Source organism: Ylistrum balloti, unplaced genomic scaffold (genome assembly GCF_031769215.1).
Source record: "Ylistrum balloti isolate Yb309-2 unplaced genomic scaffold, AGI_CSIRO_Ybal_v1 Utg370196, whole genome shotgun sequence".
NCBI classification, from domain to species: domain Eukaryota; kingdom Metazoa; phylum Mollusca; class Bivalvia; order Pectinida; family Pectinidae; genus Ylistrum; species Ylistrum balloti.
In genome coordinates, this window is record NW_026782173.1 from 1,525,782 (window position 1) to 1,540,380 (window position 14,599).

Here is a 14,599-nt window from a genome sequence, read left to right on the forward strand (position 1 = left end):
AAAAACCATGGTGGGTGCTATGATCCCTCTGGGATCTCTTGTTGTGGTGTGACATCTCGCTGACTTCTACTTTAGCAGATATTTATTTGGTGTGACATCCCTCTGACAGCCATTTCTTTGGCAATCATTTCCCTGCTGTCATATATGATAATGTCGGTTTGTTTTATTAAATAAACTGTTGGTTCTACTGAAAGACATTACAGCACTGATGATGAATTGTTAGACAATATGTCTAAAATCAGATGAAATTAATACACATTAAAAAAAAAATTCAGTGAAGGTCAACAGATACAGAATAATCTTTGTTAAACTCACCAGATATGTGAAGTTTGATGAAATACATCTGTACTTGTACTGTACTCTTAAAATGTATCAAGTTGATTGTCAAGCAGGATAACTTAATAGTGTATAGTCAAGCATGACAGATGAAATCTCAAAGCCAGTGCCGAGAAAAAAGGTGGTGGCGAGGGTCTCTTTGAAGTGTTGGATATTGGTTATCTTGAATATTGGTAATTAAAAACATTGATAGTCAATTACGTTAAGATACTGTTTATTTCAATATTGATTGAATTAACAATTAATTTCTTTTCATCATAGTTGGTCACTTCCTGTTGTCCCTCATAAAACTGCTATACCTCTATCAAACAGAATATTCTTCTCTTTAATCTAAGTCCGAGACAATCACTACAATTGTACCTGGAGATGACTATATGGTATCAAATACAGGTGATAAAAATGTTATTGTTATGGATAACATCATATTTAAATTATAAATATAATTGTTACACTGAGAAACAGATCATTAAAGATTTAAATATTCACCTTGTGAAAAATGACCTTATCATATGTAATTGACCAATCAAATAGGAACGGTTAATTTGAATCCTTCTAATACAATTGTGTCCAGATACAATCTTCAACATGTCTCCTCACTATGTGGTTTCCATAGTGATCTGTTGTGATATTCCTGATAAAATCACTAATCAAGTTGTTTCATTTAAGAGGGATTTTTTTGTAGAGATTTTCCCCTATTATGGCGTAGCATTAAATAGTGAATGGGGAGGCTGTTAGATGATGTCAGCTTTTTTTTTATCACAGTTATCAGATACGTAACTTTACAATAGATCCAGCTTTCTTAATCTTAATACAGATTTTTCCTTAATTTCTTGATTTTATGACCGTTTCTGCACCGGTGCCAATTAGTATTAGTCTCTAAATTAGCTGCCTAGCCAGTAAATAAAGCTATTGGCAAACCTAATACATGGAAACTATCTCTAAAGGGACAATTGAATTAGTATTTTATCATCAATTTATTGATATCGTTATTTTTGAAGATAAATTGTGTATGAAATGGTAAAGCCTTAAATTGGAGTATTCTAGTGTCTGCTTGCTGATAAACACACTTTATAGGCTGTTATTATTGAATTATCTGTATTTGTTTTTATGATATTAAAATCACTTATCTGATACCCATAGTTTCCTTGTGTAAAGCCATCATATTTCATCATAGACATTCACAGGGGAGGATTGTCATAGGGAAGAGTTTGGGTGTTAGAGTATCTCTCAATCCTCGAAAGTTTTCTGGGGTTTTTTTTTTTTTTTTTTTTTTTTTTTGTGTGTATTAAGGGATGCCATGATGTCATAACAAAATGCATATCAACCTGAAAGAGCTTTGAAGGATTTCTTGGGAAAACTATGAAAGAAAAGTGATTGATGAAGCCTGAATTAATTATTACTGTAAAACCATAAATTTTTGTGGGTGGTTTACTTCCATCAATATCATGGTATCATAAATTTTTATGTTCTCAAACTGTTAAAATCAGTATTTTGTAGATTTATTGAGCTGTATTTATCAACAAAATCAAGTGTTCACAAAATAGCATTTTGTTTTTTTTTGAAAATCACAAAAATGAGCCCCATGAAAGTATGTTATGTGAAAGTAACAAAAAAAAAAACTCACCAAACTTTAGATGAAAAAAAGAATGGCAAATTATTTGTTTAACTATTCATTCAATCTCGATTATTTTGAAATGGTAAATTTGAAGTGACTATTTCTTCCTTGACCAGCATGAATGTCACATGTGACAAGTATTCCGTGGTGATACAGAACCAGCAAGTTGGTAAATATGGTAATGTTCCTATAGAAAACACTGCTATCTCTCTGACTTTTGCCCCCAGTACAGATAGCTGATTTCTGAGTTAAAATAGACACAGATCAGCCATCGATCATAATAAAATTTATTTTTACTTAGCCAAATTGACATGCACTTATGGTATATTGCCAGGAGGAATTTTTTAAAGTGCTTAAATATGGAAAAATTGTATATAAAGGTTTAGATTCACATATCATGGTACTGAAAACGAGATATAAAACCCAATAAGCATATTTCTGCTATCTTGGGGAGCGAGCCTGGATTATGTTGAAGCTTGTCGAAGTCCAGAAATACATTTTGTATCATTTGATAGAGCAAACGAGGCTCTTTATCAATAAACATTAATGTCCTGCTGAACACAGAAACAGCATTGATACAAACTGTAACATTTACATTGACAAGACCTAGTTTGTTTTGTCCTTTTGATCACCGGAAAGATTTCAGTAACATAGAACATTGAAAAAAATGTCTATAGAACACGAAATGGTTGGTTCATAGCTTATGGTTATGGGTTCCTTCAGTTTAGAGATCATTTATGGTTGTAGAATGGAACTGAGTTTATTTGCTATAAACATGGTTACTTTGGTTTAAAGAATTGGTGTTTTGGTTTCTTTGGTATGTAGAAAGGGTTTTTGAGATTCCAAGGTTTAAGGATTTTCAACACCTATTAAGACAAACTGACCACAGATTTCTTTGATTAATAAAAATAGGTTTCTTAGATTTTAGGTTTAAAGACTCTAACCACAGGGTCCTATGGTGTAGACTGATTCCAAGGGTTCCTTTGGTAAAGAGACTGGATTCCTTGGTTCCTTTGGTAAAGAGACTGGATTCCTGGGTTCCTTGGTAAAGAGACTGGATTCCTGGGTTCCTTGGTAAAGAGACTGGATTCCTTGGTTCCTTTGGTAAAGAGACTTGATACCTTGGTTCCTTTGGTAAAGAGACTTGATTCTATGGTTCCTTTGTTATATAGACTGAATTCCTGGGTTACTTTTGTATAGAGACTGGATTCCTGGGTTCCTTGGTAAAGAAACTGGATTCCTTGGTTCCTTTGGTATAGAGACTGGATTCCTGGGTTCCTTGGTAAAGAGACTGGATTCCTTGATTCTTTGGTAAAGAGACTGGATTCCTTGGTTCCTTTGGTAAAGAGACTGGATACCTTGGTTCCTTTGGTGTATAGACTGGATACCTTGGTTCCTTTGGTAAAGAAACTGGATTCCTTGGTTCCTTTTGTAAAGAAAACGGATTCCTTGGTTCCCTTGGTATAGAGACTGGATTCTTTGGTTCTTTTGGTAAAGAGACAGTTCCTTGGTTTACTTGGTAAAGAGACTAGAATCCTTGGTTCCTTTTGTATAGAGACTGGATTCCTAGGTTCCTTTGGTGAATAGATTGGATACCTAGGTTCCTTTGGTGTATAGACTGGATACCTGGGTTCCTTTGGTAAAGAGACTTGATACCTTGGTTCCTTTGGTAAAGAGACTTGATTCTATGGTTCCTTTGGTATATAGACTGAATTCCTGGGTTCCTTTGATACAGAGACTGGACTCATTAGATTGTCAGGTTTAAAGTCTTTTATCTCAGGTCAAGACAAACTGACCACAGATTTCTTTAATTTATAGAGTGGGTTCCAGAGATTGTTAGGTTTAGTGGTTCTAACCACAGGTTAAGACAGATTGATCACAGAACTCTTTTATTGATAGAGTGGGTTCTAGAAATTATTAGGTTTTGTGCCTCTAACCACAGTTTAAGACAAAGTGACCACAGATTTCTGTTATTGATAGAGTGGGTTCCAGAGATTATTAGGCTTAATTGCTCTAACCACAGCTTAAAACAAATTAACCAGATTTCTTTGATTTATAAAATTGGTTTCTTAGATTGTTAGGTTTAGAGGCTACGACCGCCAGCTCTCTTGGTGTAGACTGGATTCCTTGGTTCCATGGTGCATAAACTAGACTCCTAGGTTCCTTTGGTGTATAGACTGGATTCCTGGGTTCCTTTGGTAAAGAGACTGGATTCCTGGGTTCCTTTGGTAAAGAGACTGGATTCCTGGGTTCCTTTGGTAAAGAGACTGGATTCCTGGGTTCCTTTGGTAAAGAGACTGGATTCCTGGGTTCCTTTGGTGTATAGACTGGATTCCTTGGTTCCTTTGGTAAAGAGACTGGATTCCTGGGTTCCTTTGGTAAAGAGACTGGATTCCTGGGTTCCTTTGGTGTATAGACTGGATTCCTTGGTTCCATGGTGCATAAACTAGATTCCTAGGTTCCTTTGGTGTATAGACTGGATTCCTGGGTTCCTTTGGTAAAGAGACTGGATTCCTGGGTTCCTTTGGTAAAGAGACTGGATTCCTGGGTTCCTTTGGTAAAGAGACTGGATTCCTGGGTTCCTTTGGTAAAGAGACTGGATTCCTGGGTTCCTTTGGTAAAGAGACTGGATTCCTGGGTTCCTTTGGTAAAGAGACTGGATTCCTGGGTTCCTTTGGTGTATAGACTGGATTCCTGGGTTCCTTTGGTAAAGAGACTGGATTCCTGGGTTCCTTTGGTAAAGAGACTGGATTCCTGGGTTCCTTTGGTGTATAGACTGGATTCCTTGGTTCCTTTGGTAAAGAGACTGGATTCCTGGGTTCCTTTGGTAAAGAGACTGGATTCCTGGGTTCCTTTGGTAAAGAGACTGGATTCCTAGGTTCCTTTGGTAAAGAGACTGGATTCCTGGGTTCCTTTGGTGTATAGACTGGATTCCTTGGTTCCTTTGGTAAAGAGACTGGATTCCTGGGTTCCTTTGGTGTATAGACTGGATTCCTGGGTTCCTTTGGTGTATAGACTGGATTCCTAGGTTCCTTTGGTAAAGAGACTGGATTCCTAGCTTCCTTTGGTGTATAGACTGGATTCCTTGGTTCCTTTGGTAAAGAGACTGGATTCCTGGGTTCCTTGGTGTATAGACTGTATTCCTTGGTTCCTTTGGTAAAGAGACTGGATTCCTGGGTTCCTTTGGTGTATAGACTGGATTCCTTGGTTCCTTGGTAAAGAGACTGGATTCCTGGGTTCCTTTGGTGTATAGACTGGATTCCTTGGTTCCTTTGGTAAAGAGACTGGATTCCTTGGCTCCTTTGGTAAAGAGACTGGATTCCTTGGTTCCTTTGGTAAAGAGACTGGATTCCTTGGTTCCTTTGGTAAAGAGACTGGATTCCTGGGTTCCTTTGGTGTATAGACTGGATACCTTGGTTCCTTTGATACAGAGACTGGACTCATTAGATTGTCAGGTTTAAAGTCTTTTATCTCAGGTCAAGACAAACTGACCACAGATTTCTTTAATTTATAGAGTGGGTTCCAGAGATTGTAAGGTTTAGTGGTTCTAACCACAGGTTAAGACAGATTGATCACAGAACTCTTTTATTGATAGAGTGGGTTCTAGAAATTATTAGGTTTTGTGCCTCTAACCACAGTTTAAGACAAAGTGACCACAGATTTCTGTTATTGATAGAGTGGGTTCCAGAGATTGTTAGGCTTAATTGCTCTAACCACAGGTTAAAACAAATTGACCAGATTTCTTTGATTTATAAAATTGGTTTCTTAGATTGTTAGGTTTAGAGGCTACGACCGCCAGCTCTCTTGGTGTAGACTGGATTCCTTGGTTCCATGGTGCATAAACTAGATTCCTAGGTTCCTTTGGTGTATAGACTGGATTCCTGGGTTCATTTGGTGTATAGACTGGATTCCTTGGTTCCTTTGGTATAGAGACTGGATTCCTAGGTTCCTTTGGTGTATAGACTGGATTCCTTGGTTCCTTTGGTAAAGAGACTGGATTCCTGGGTTCCTTTGGTGTATAGACTGGATTCCTTGGTTCCTTTGGTGTATAGACTGGATTCCTGTGTTCCTTTGGTGTATAGACTGGATTCCTTGGTTCCTTTGGTAAAGAGACTGGATTCCTAGGTTCATTTGGTGTATAGACTGGATTCCTTGGTTCCTTTGGTAAAGAGACTGGATTCCTGGGTTCCTTTGGTGTATAGACTGGATTCCTTGGTTCCATGGTGCATAAACTAGATTCCTAGGTTCCTTTGGTGTATAGACTGGATTCCTGGGTTCCTTTGGTAAAGAGACTGGATTCCTAGGTTCCTTTGGTATAGAGACTGGATTCCTAGGTTCCTTTGGTATAGAGACTGGATTCCTAGGTTCCTTTGGTATAGAGACTGGATTCCTAGGTTCCTTTGGTGTATAGACTGGATTCCTGGGTTCTTTTGGTGTATAGACTGGATTCCTGGGTTCCTTTGGTAAAGAGACTGGATTCCTAGGTTCCTTTGGTAAAGAGACTGGATACCTTGGTTCCTTTTGTATAGAGACTGGATTCCTGGGTTCTTTTGGTGTGTAGACTGGATTCCTGGGTTCCTTTGGTATAGAGACTGGATTCCTGGGTTCCTTTGGTAAAGAGACTGGATTCCTGGGTTCCTTTGGTGTATAGACTGGATACCTTGGTTCCTGTGGTATAGAGACTGGATTCCTGGGTTCCTTTGGTAAAGAGACTGGATTCCTAGTTTCCTTTGGTATAGAGACTGGATTCCTGGGTTCCTTTGGTGTATAGACTGGATACCTTGGTTCCTGTGGTATAGAGACTGGATTCCTGGGTTCCTTTGGTAAAGAGACTGGATTTCTAGGTTCCTTTGGTAAAGAGACTGGATTCATTGGTTCCCTCGGTAAAGAGACTGGATACCTTGGTACCTTTGGTGTATAGACTGGATTCCTTGGTTCCTTTGGTAAAAAGACTGGATTTGTTGGTTCCTTTGGTAAAGAGACTGGATTCCTAGGTTCCTTTGGTAAAGAGACTGGATTCCTTGGTTCCTGTGGTATAGAGACTGGATTCCTGGGTTCCTTGGTAAAGAGACTGGATTCCTGGGTTCCTTTGGTGTATAGACTGGATTCCTAGGTTCCTTTGGTAAAGAGACTGGATTCCTAGGTTCCTTTGGTAAAGAGACTGGATTCCTAGGTTCCTTTGGTGTATAGACTGGATTCCTAGGTTCCTTTGGTAAAGAGACTGGATTCCTGGGTTCCTTTGGTATAGAGACTGGATTCCTGGATTCCTTTGGTATAGAGACTGGATTCCTTGGTTCCTTTGGTATAGAGACTGGATTCCTTGGTTCCTTTGGTGTATAGACTGGATTCATTGGTTCCCTCGGTAAAGAGACTGGATACCTTGGTACCTTTGGTGTATAGACTGGATTCCTTGGTTCCTTTGGTAAAGAGACTGGATACCTTGGTACCTTTGGTGTATAGACTGGATTCCTTGGTTCCTTTGATACAGAGACTGAACTCATGATATTGTTAGGTTTAAAGTCTTTTATCTCAGATTTAGACAAACTGACCACAGATTTCTTTAATTTATAGGGTGGGTTCCAGAGATTGTTAGGTTTAGTGGTTCTAACCACAGTTTAAGACAAATTGACCACAGATTTCTGTTATTGATAGAGTGGGTTCCAGAGATTGTTAGGTTTTGTGGCTTTTCTAATGACAGCTTAAGACAAAGTGACCACAGATTTCTTTTATTAATAGAGTGGGTTCCAGAAAATGTAAGGTTTGTCGCTAACCACAGCTTAGGACAAACTGACCACAGACTTCTTTGATTTATAGAGTGGGTTCAAGAGATTGTTAACCTTAGTTGCTCTAACCACAGGTTAAAACAAATTGACCAGATTTCTTTGATTTTTAGAAATAGGTTTCTTAGATCTTGGTGTAGACGGGAATCCTTGGTTATTTTGGTGTTTAGACTGGATACCAAGTTCCTTTTGGTGTATAGACTGGATACCAAGGTTCTTTTGGTGTATAGACTGGATACCAAGGTTCTTTTGGTGTATGGACTGGATACCAAGGTTCTTTTGGTGTATAGACTGGATACCAAGGTCCTTTTGGTGTATAGACTGGATACCAAGTTCCTTTTGGTGTATAGACTGGATACCAAGGTCCTTTTGGTGTATAGACTGGATACCAAGGTCCTTTTGGTGTATAGACTGGATACCAAGTTCCTTTTGGTGTATAGACTGGATACCAATGTTCTTTTGGTGTATAGACTGGATACCAAGGTCCTTTTGGTGTATAGACTGGATACCAAGTTCCTTTTGGTGTATAGACTGGATACCAAGGTTCTTTTGGTGTATAGACTGGATACCAAGGTCCTTTTGGTGTATAGACTGGATACCAAGGTCCTTTTGGTGTATAGACTGGATACCAAGGTCCTTTTGGTGTATAGACTGGATACCAAGGTTATTTTGGTGTATAGACTGGATACCAAGGTCCTTTTGGTGTATAGACTGGATACCAAGGTCCTTTTGGTGTATAGACTGGATACCAAGGTTCTTTTGGTGTATAGACTGGATACCAAGTTCCTTTTGGTGTATAGACTGGATACCAAGTTCCTTTTGGTGTATAGACTGGATACCAAGGTCCTTTTGGTGTATAGACTGGATACCAAGGTCCTTTTGGTGTATAGACTGGATACCAAGGTTCTTTTGGTGTATGGACTGGATACCAAGGTTCTTTTGGTGTATAGACTGGATACCAAGGTCCTTTTGGTGTATAGACTGGATACCAAGGTCCTTTTGGTGTATAGACTGGATACCAAGGTTCTTTTGGTGTATAGACTGGATACCAAGGTTCTTTTGGTGTATAGAGACTGGATACCTTGTTTCTTTTTGTATAGAGACTGGATTCCTTGGTTCCTTTCGTATGGAGACTGGATTCCTTGGTTTCTTTTGTATAGAGACTGGATTCCTTGGTTCCTTACGTATGGAGACTGGATTCCTGTATTAAAGGATTTTGACCAGAAACTTCTTCAATTTTTTTCAATTTTGTATTTTTCATCATCATCATTGTTGTCGGCCACCACAACCTCCAGTAATATTGATAAAACCCTAAAATGATCCAATCATCCATGAATAAGTTAGCCAATACACGGGAACAAAGTTATAATTCTCAACTGCCGAGCGTGTGATTTCAAGAAGAATAATTTTGGAATGCATCATTGTGTATATCATAAGATTGCATACTGCGGGTGTTTGTGTGCTGAGAGTTTTGTCTGGTTGAATGACATATATGGTGTGTTGTGTAAGGGTTGTTGTATAGTTTCCAAATATATTGCATTTAAGTTATTGTTGCTTAATTAGCATATATATTGATTAACCATTTACCCTGTCAGAAGATTTTCTTATTGACTGGTTTGTAAAATTTAACACGTTTTGTCAAATCCGTTTGTGAAATTTTATTTTTTACATATTCAACATCATTCATGAAATTCCATTAGCATACTCCAATGAAAGCAACATTTCTTACTTGTTCAGAAAAATATAGCAATGGGTTGAAATATTAATACCACTGTTAGTTTTATAAACAATTATCTTTTTAATGCTTTCCATTTAAAACATATCACAGTATCTGAAAGTAAGAATGAAAGAAAAACTATTGCATCAATCAAAGCCTGCACAAAAAGTATCGAAACAAAAGGTGGCTGATTTCCAAAGGGACGTAACTCTGAAATAGAAACAGTATTTTTTAGCCCACCATCATCAGGCGGTAAGCTATACGAATCGTCCTACGTCCATTGTCTGTTGTTGGTAAACAATTTATGTTATCGTTATTTCTTTAGAAGTACTGGTTAGATCTCTTTCAGATTTCTCATGCAGATTTGATCCCTAGTTGTACCCTTTTGATTTTGGGACTGATCAGGAAAAATAAGGTGGACAGATGGCCATCTTGGATTTCGCCTAGTAAACACTGATATTGCTATTCCTTGAGAATTGTTGCATAGATCATTCTCAGATTACATGTGTAGGTTTCCCTTGATCCCTAGTTGTGCAAATCTGATTTTGGGACTGATCAGAAAAGCAAAATGGCTTCAATGCGACCATTTCGGATTTGGTAGTTAAAGATTATTATCGCTATTTCTGCAATTGTTCAAATTTCAAATCATTAAAAGAAAAAAAAGAGAAAAGAACAGAAAAGAAGGTTAAAAATCTAGCTTTTACATCAGAAATAAAGATAAAACAATAATGTGCACCAAGATCTCTCTGGGATCTTGTTTTATTGTCTTATTATCGATATATCATGGAAAATACTTACATTATACACCAACGCACAGAAATATAGCTACTGAGTATATCATATTTCCATCAAATAATACATTTTTTTGTACTGTAAACAAAACAATGTTATCCTGTCATTATTTTGTACAACAACATGGGATAACATCGACGGTGTCTCACATTTAAGTTATATTTGAATTCATTGCCAAACATATTAAGTAGAATGTCTATAAAATTTTGGAATAATAGCTTGCGAAACTGAAATGGCCATATATCGTGAGTTAATATATTTAGTGGTTAGATGAGTATTTAGAGGTAGTAGTGCAAGAGTACACATAACACTGCACAGTCTAAATTACAGGGATTACACCAACAGAAAGATTTGTTCCTCCATCTTGTCTCAGTGTGCACCATATAATCAGGATCTGAAAGGATTGGACAGACATGTAAAGTAGGCATGATCAAGCATATGTCTATGTGACCAACGTGCATCATGCTGGAGATAAGTAATACCTACAAAGCCAGATGTTGGGATACGACTGGTGAGCACATCAATATCCCTTAAATGTACACTATATCTAATGACATATGATTAGGGGTGAAAGTGATACCCTTTCATCTTTTGATTTGAAGACCTTGTCAAATTCAGAATTGATACCTTGTTTCTGATTCCGATATCAGTTTGGCCTAGAATCTTGTTTTAATACTAAGATGTCACCTTTGCCAAGAATCTTGATCTGATACTGATGTCAGTTTCACTGAGAATCTTGTTCTATTTGCTTTGCTATGAATCGTGTTCTGATACGGACATCAATTTCTCTGAGAATCTTGTTTCATAACTGATGTCAGTTTCTTCTAGAACTTTGTACTGTTACTGATATCAGCTTCACCTAGAATCTTGTTCTGTTAGTGATGACAGCTTCACCTAGAATCTTGTTCTGTTAGTGATGTCAGCTTCACCTAGAATCTTGTTCTGTTAGTGATGTCAGCTTCACCTAGAATCTTGTTCTGTTAGTGATGTCAGCTTCACCTAGAATCTTGTTCTGTTAGTGATGTCAGCTTCACCTAGAATCTTGTTCTGTTAGTGATGTCAGCTTCACCTAGAATCTTGTTCTGTTAGTGAAGTCAGCTTCACCTATAATCTTGTTCTGTTAGTGATGTCAGCTTCACCTAGAATCTTGTTCTGTTAGTGATGTCAGCTTCACCTAGAATCTTGTTCTGTTAGTGATGTCAGCTTCACCTAGAATCTTGTTCTGTTAGTGTTGTCAGCTTCACCTAGAATCTTGTTCTGTTAGTGTTGTCAGCTTCACCTAGAATCTTTTTCTGTTAGTGATGTCAGCTTCACCTAGAATCTTGTTCTGTTTGTGATGTCAACTTCACCTAGAATCTTGTTCTGTTTGTGATGTCAACTTCACCTAGAATCTTGTTCTGTTGGAGATGTCAGCCACACCCTGGATTTTTATTCTTACCATATTACATCACACAGCATACAAATGCTTGGTTTTAACCAATAATAATCCAACTGCCTTAAAGTTTTACTTTGTTGGTAAATATTATGAATCTTCATGCTTATTTTTCCTGTCATTAATTTCTGAAGACACTATCATAGGTTCAACATCAAAGAAAAATGACTGGTCTTTAAGTTCTCATCTGATTATATAAAATTTTCATCCAGTTTACAGGGAAATATACTCAGACAAGTTGAAGGTTAAGGTTATGTACTTATCATTCTATTGACACAATAGTTCAATCTTTCTGTTGGCACATAGACATAAAATCTTAATATCCATTAACATCACCTTGCACCAATCTGATTCTCACTTCTCATGGGGATGGAATCTGTTGTTTAATGAGAGGAATTTCACAAATATAACAATTTCATGATGTCACTTCTAAATTTGTTTAATCATTTTGAAAGAAAAGAAACGACATACAAGTATATTGGAGACTAAACATGAGATAGTGTGATGATTTGGGGCAGTATGTTGTATTGTAGCTATCAGATTTCTTACTTTTATTAAGTAGTTTGTCACCACATTATCAGACAATTGTCTGAACATCCCTCATGTACAATTTTGTCAATGCTATTCCTATCGTCTGTTACTCCTGACCATGGTCATGGTTCCCCTTGTACACATCCCTAATGTCAGGAATTTTGTAAAAACTGTGATTAAATAAAAAGTCTTACAGTAGCCGATCCATGAAAGAAGCTATTTGAACAATTTTTCTATAACACAGAACCCAACATATGCCAGGATCACAGACATGCTGAATAATTTACTTCTGTCTTTGCTCTGTACCATTGTCAAATGAATTATTCAAGTGAAAACAGGTGATTCATAAAGGTTGATGGCAGATTGCATGCAAATCACTCAGCTGTAAAAATGGTCAAATTGAAGATTCAAGTTAAGATAGGTGGACAGTGTGCTTCCTTTTTAATCAAATTAGCAGTGATAGTAGCCACTGTAGCCTTGACAATATGTCGTAGATTACAAATCAGAAATCTTGATTATTGAGGGTTCTCATATTCCTCTAATGGACATTCTCTTCACTGCATTGGAATGTATGAAGCATTTCCTTGTCCTCAATTATGCCTTGTAAATTATATATATTGAGCCATGTGCAACTCAATATATCAGGAACATCACGAATTTAAAGTGGTAAAATATAAAATTCTGCACTGTGGTACATGCAAGTTTATGATGGAAGGAAAGTTCTATAATTCAACGTAGCAAATGAGTTCAGTGTAGAGTAAGGGTACATAATTTCACACAGTATGTAAATTCACACACCTGTTGATCTTTTGTTTCTTTGCTCCCACTAACAATGGTTTGTGCTGTTTTTTTTTGTACTTTTGCTGTTCTAAATATAGCACTTCTGATTAACCTAATTTTGAAAACAAGTCTCTCATCAAAGAAAATAGACACAAGGTAAATATTTAAATGAAACTAATCCCAGTGACTGATTAGGTTATACATTTTCAAATATTAAGAGAAAATATTGTTTTATCAAATTATAATTGAAGTTGTTTTAAAATTGATTGAATATAGCTTATATCAGTTACGTCTCCATGACCTGTTGTCTGCTCACATACATTTACTTTTGTAGGGAGCAGTCATTATCAAAGAATATGGGTTAATAAGCCTTTATTAAGCCTTTTTTGCTCATCCAAAAAATTAGGAGATTGCTGACTTGTCTGTCCATCCACCCTTGGCCCCTCATTTGCAGAGTTATTGCCCTTTGTTGAAATTTCTTGTCCGCACTATAACTTTGCCCATAGTTATGCAAGGATCATGAAACTTAGTGTATACATTGGTCATTCAAAGACAATTGATGTGTTTCAAATTTAGGGCCCTTGACCCCTCAATTACAGAATTATTATTTAGATACACACCTAAAGAGTGCGAATTCACATACCCTCAATATAACCTTCATATATCATGTTATACAAAAAATGAAATTTACATTAGGATATGTCCAGGTAACAAGGAAATATACTTTGCTGAAACTTGTAACATACTCCAAGTCCATGTACATAAATCATATAGATGTAACATAGTATCATTAAGTAAAGTGAATACAGAACAAATGAACTTTACCAGTAACACAGAGTTGATGTCAATATTTACCAGTAGCACAGAGTTGATGTCAATATTTACCAGTAACACAGATTTGGTATCAACATTTACCAGTAACACAGAGTTGGTATCAACATTTACCAGTAACACAGAGTTGGTATCAACGTTTACCAGTAACACAGAGTTGGTATCAACATTTACCAGTAACACAGAGTTGGTATCAACATTTACCAGTAACACAGAGTTGGTATCAACATTTACCAGTAACACAGAGTTGGTATCAACATTTACCAGTAACACAGAGTTGGTATCAACGTTTACCAGTAACACAGAGTTGGTATCAATGTTTACCAGTAACACAGAGTTGGTATCAACATTTACCAGTAACACAGAGTTCAGTAACACAGAGTTGATGTCAATATTTACCAGTAACACAGAGTTGGTCCTAGTACAACTTTTATTCCATTTTTATGATACCCCATCAGACATTACCACAGATCACAGGTGGAAAGCTTGATTAGCGTTCCTTTTCATGTCTCCTCTGAGAGAGAATCTTTGTGCGTGAATAATGAGACAATTCTTCTATTGGAAATAAATAGAGATATGAAAATTTCATTGAGATTAATTTTATTTCATTCTTTAATTGTTCGGTGCAGGGTTGGCCATGTATACTATTAAGCCATTAGCTTTGTTGTGCCAGAGGTGTCAGCCATTTAAACAGATAAGCGCATGTAAAAGTACATCGGTAGAGTTTTCAGAAAAAAGTACCCATGTCCATAACTTACAACTGGGAAAAGTAAAGCTGATTACCT

The 14,599-nt window shown here is 37.0% G+C and overlaps 1 protein-coding gene across 1 annotated transcript in view; it reads left to right on the forward strand.

Moving 5' to 3' along the window:
- The window catches only part of LOC132551341 (short-chain dehydrogenase/reductase family 42E member 1-like), a 170,668-nt gene that overhangs the window by 119,428 nt on the left and 36,641 nt on the right, over positions 1-14,599 (forward strand). The window lies entirely within an intron of this gene.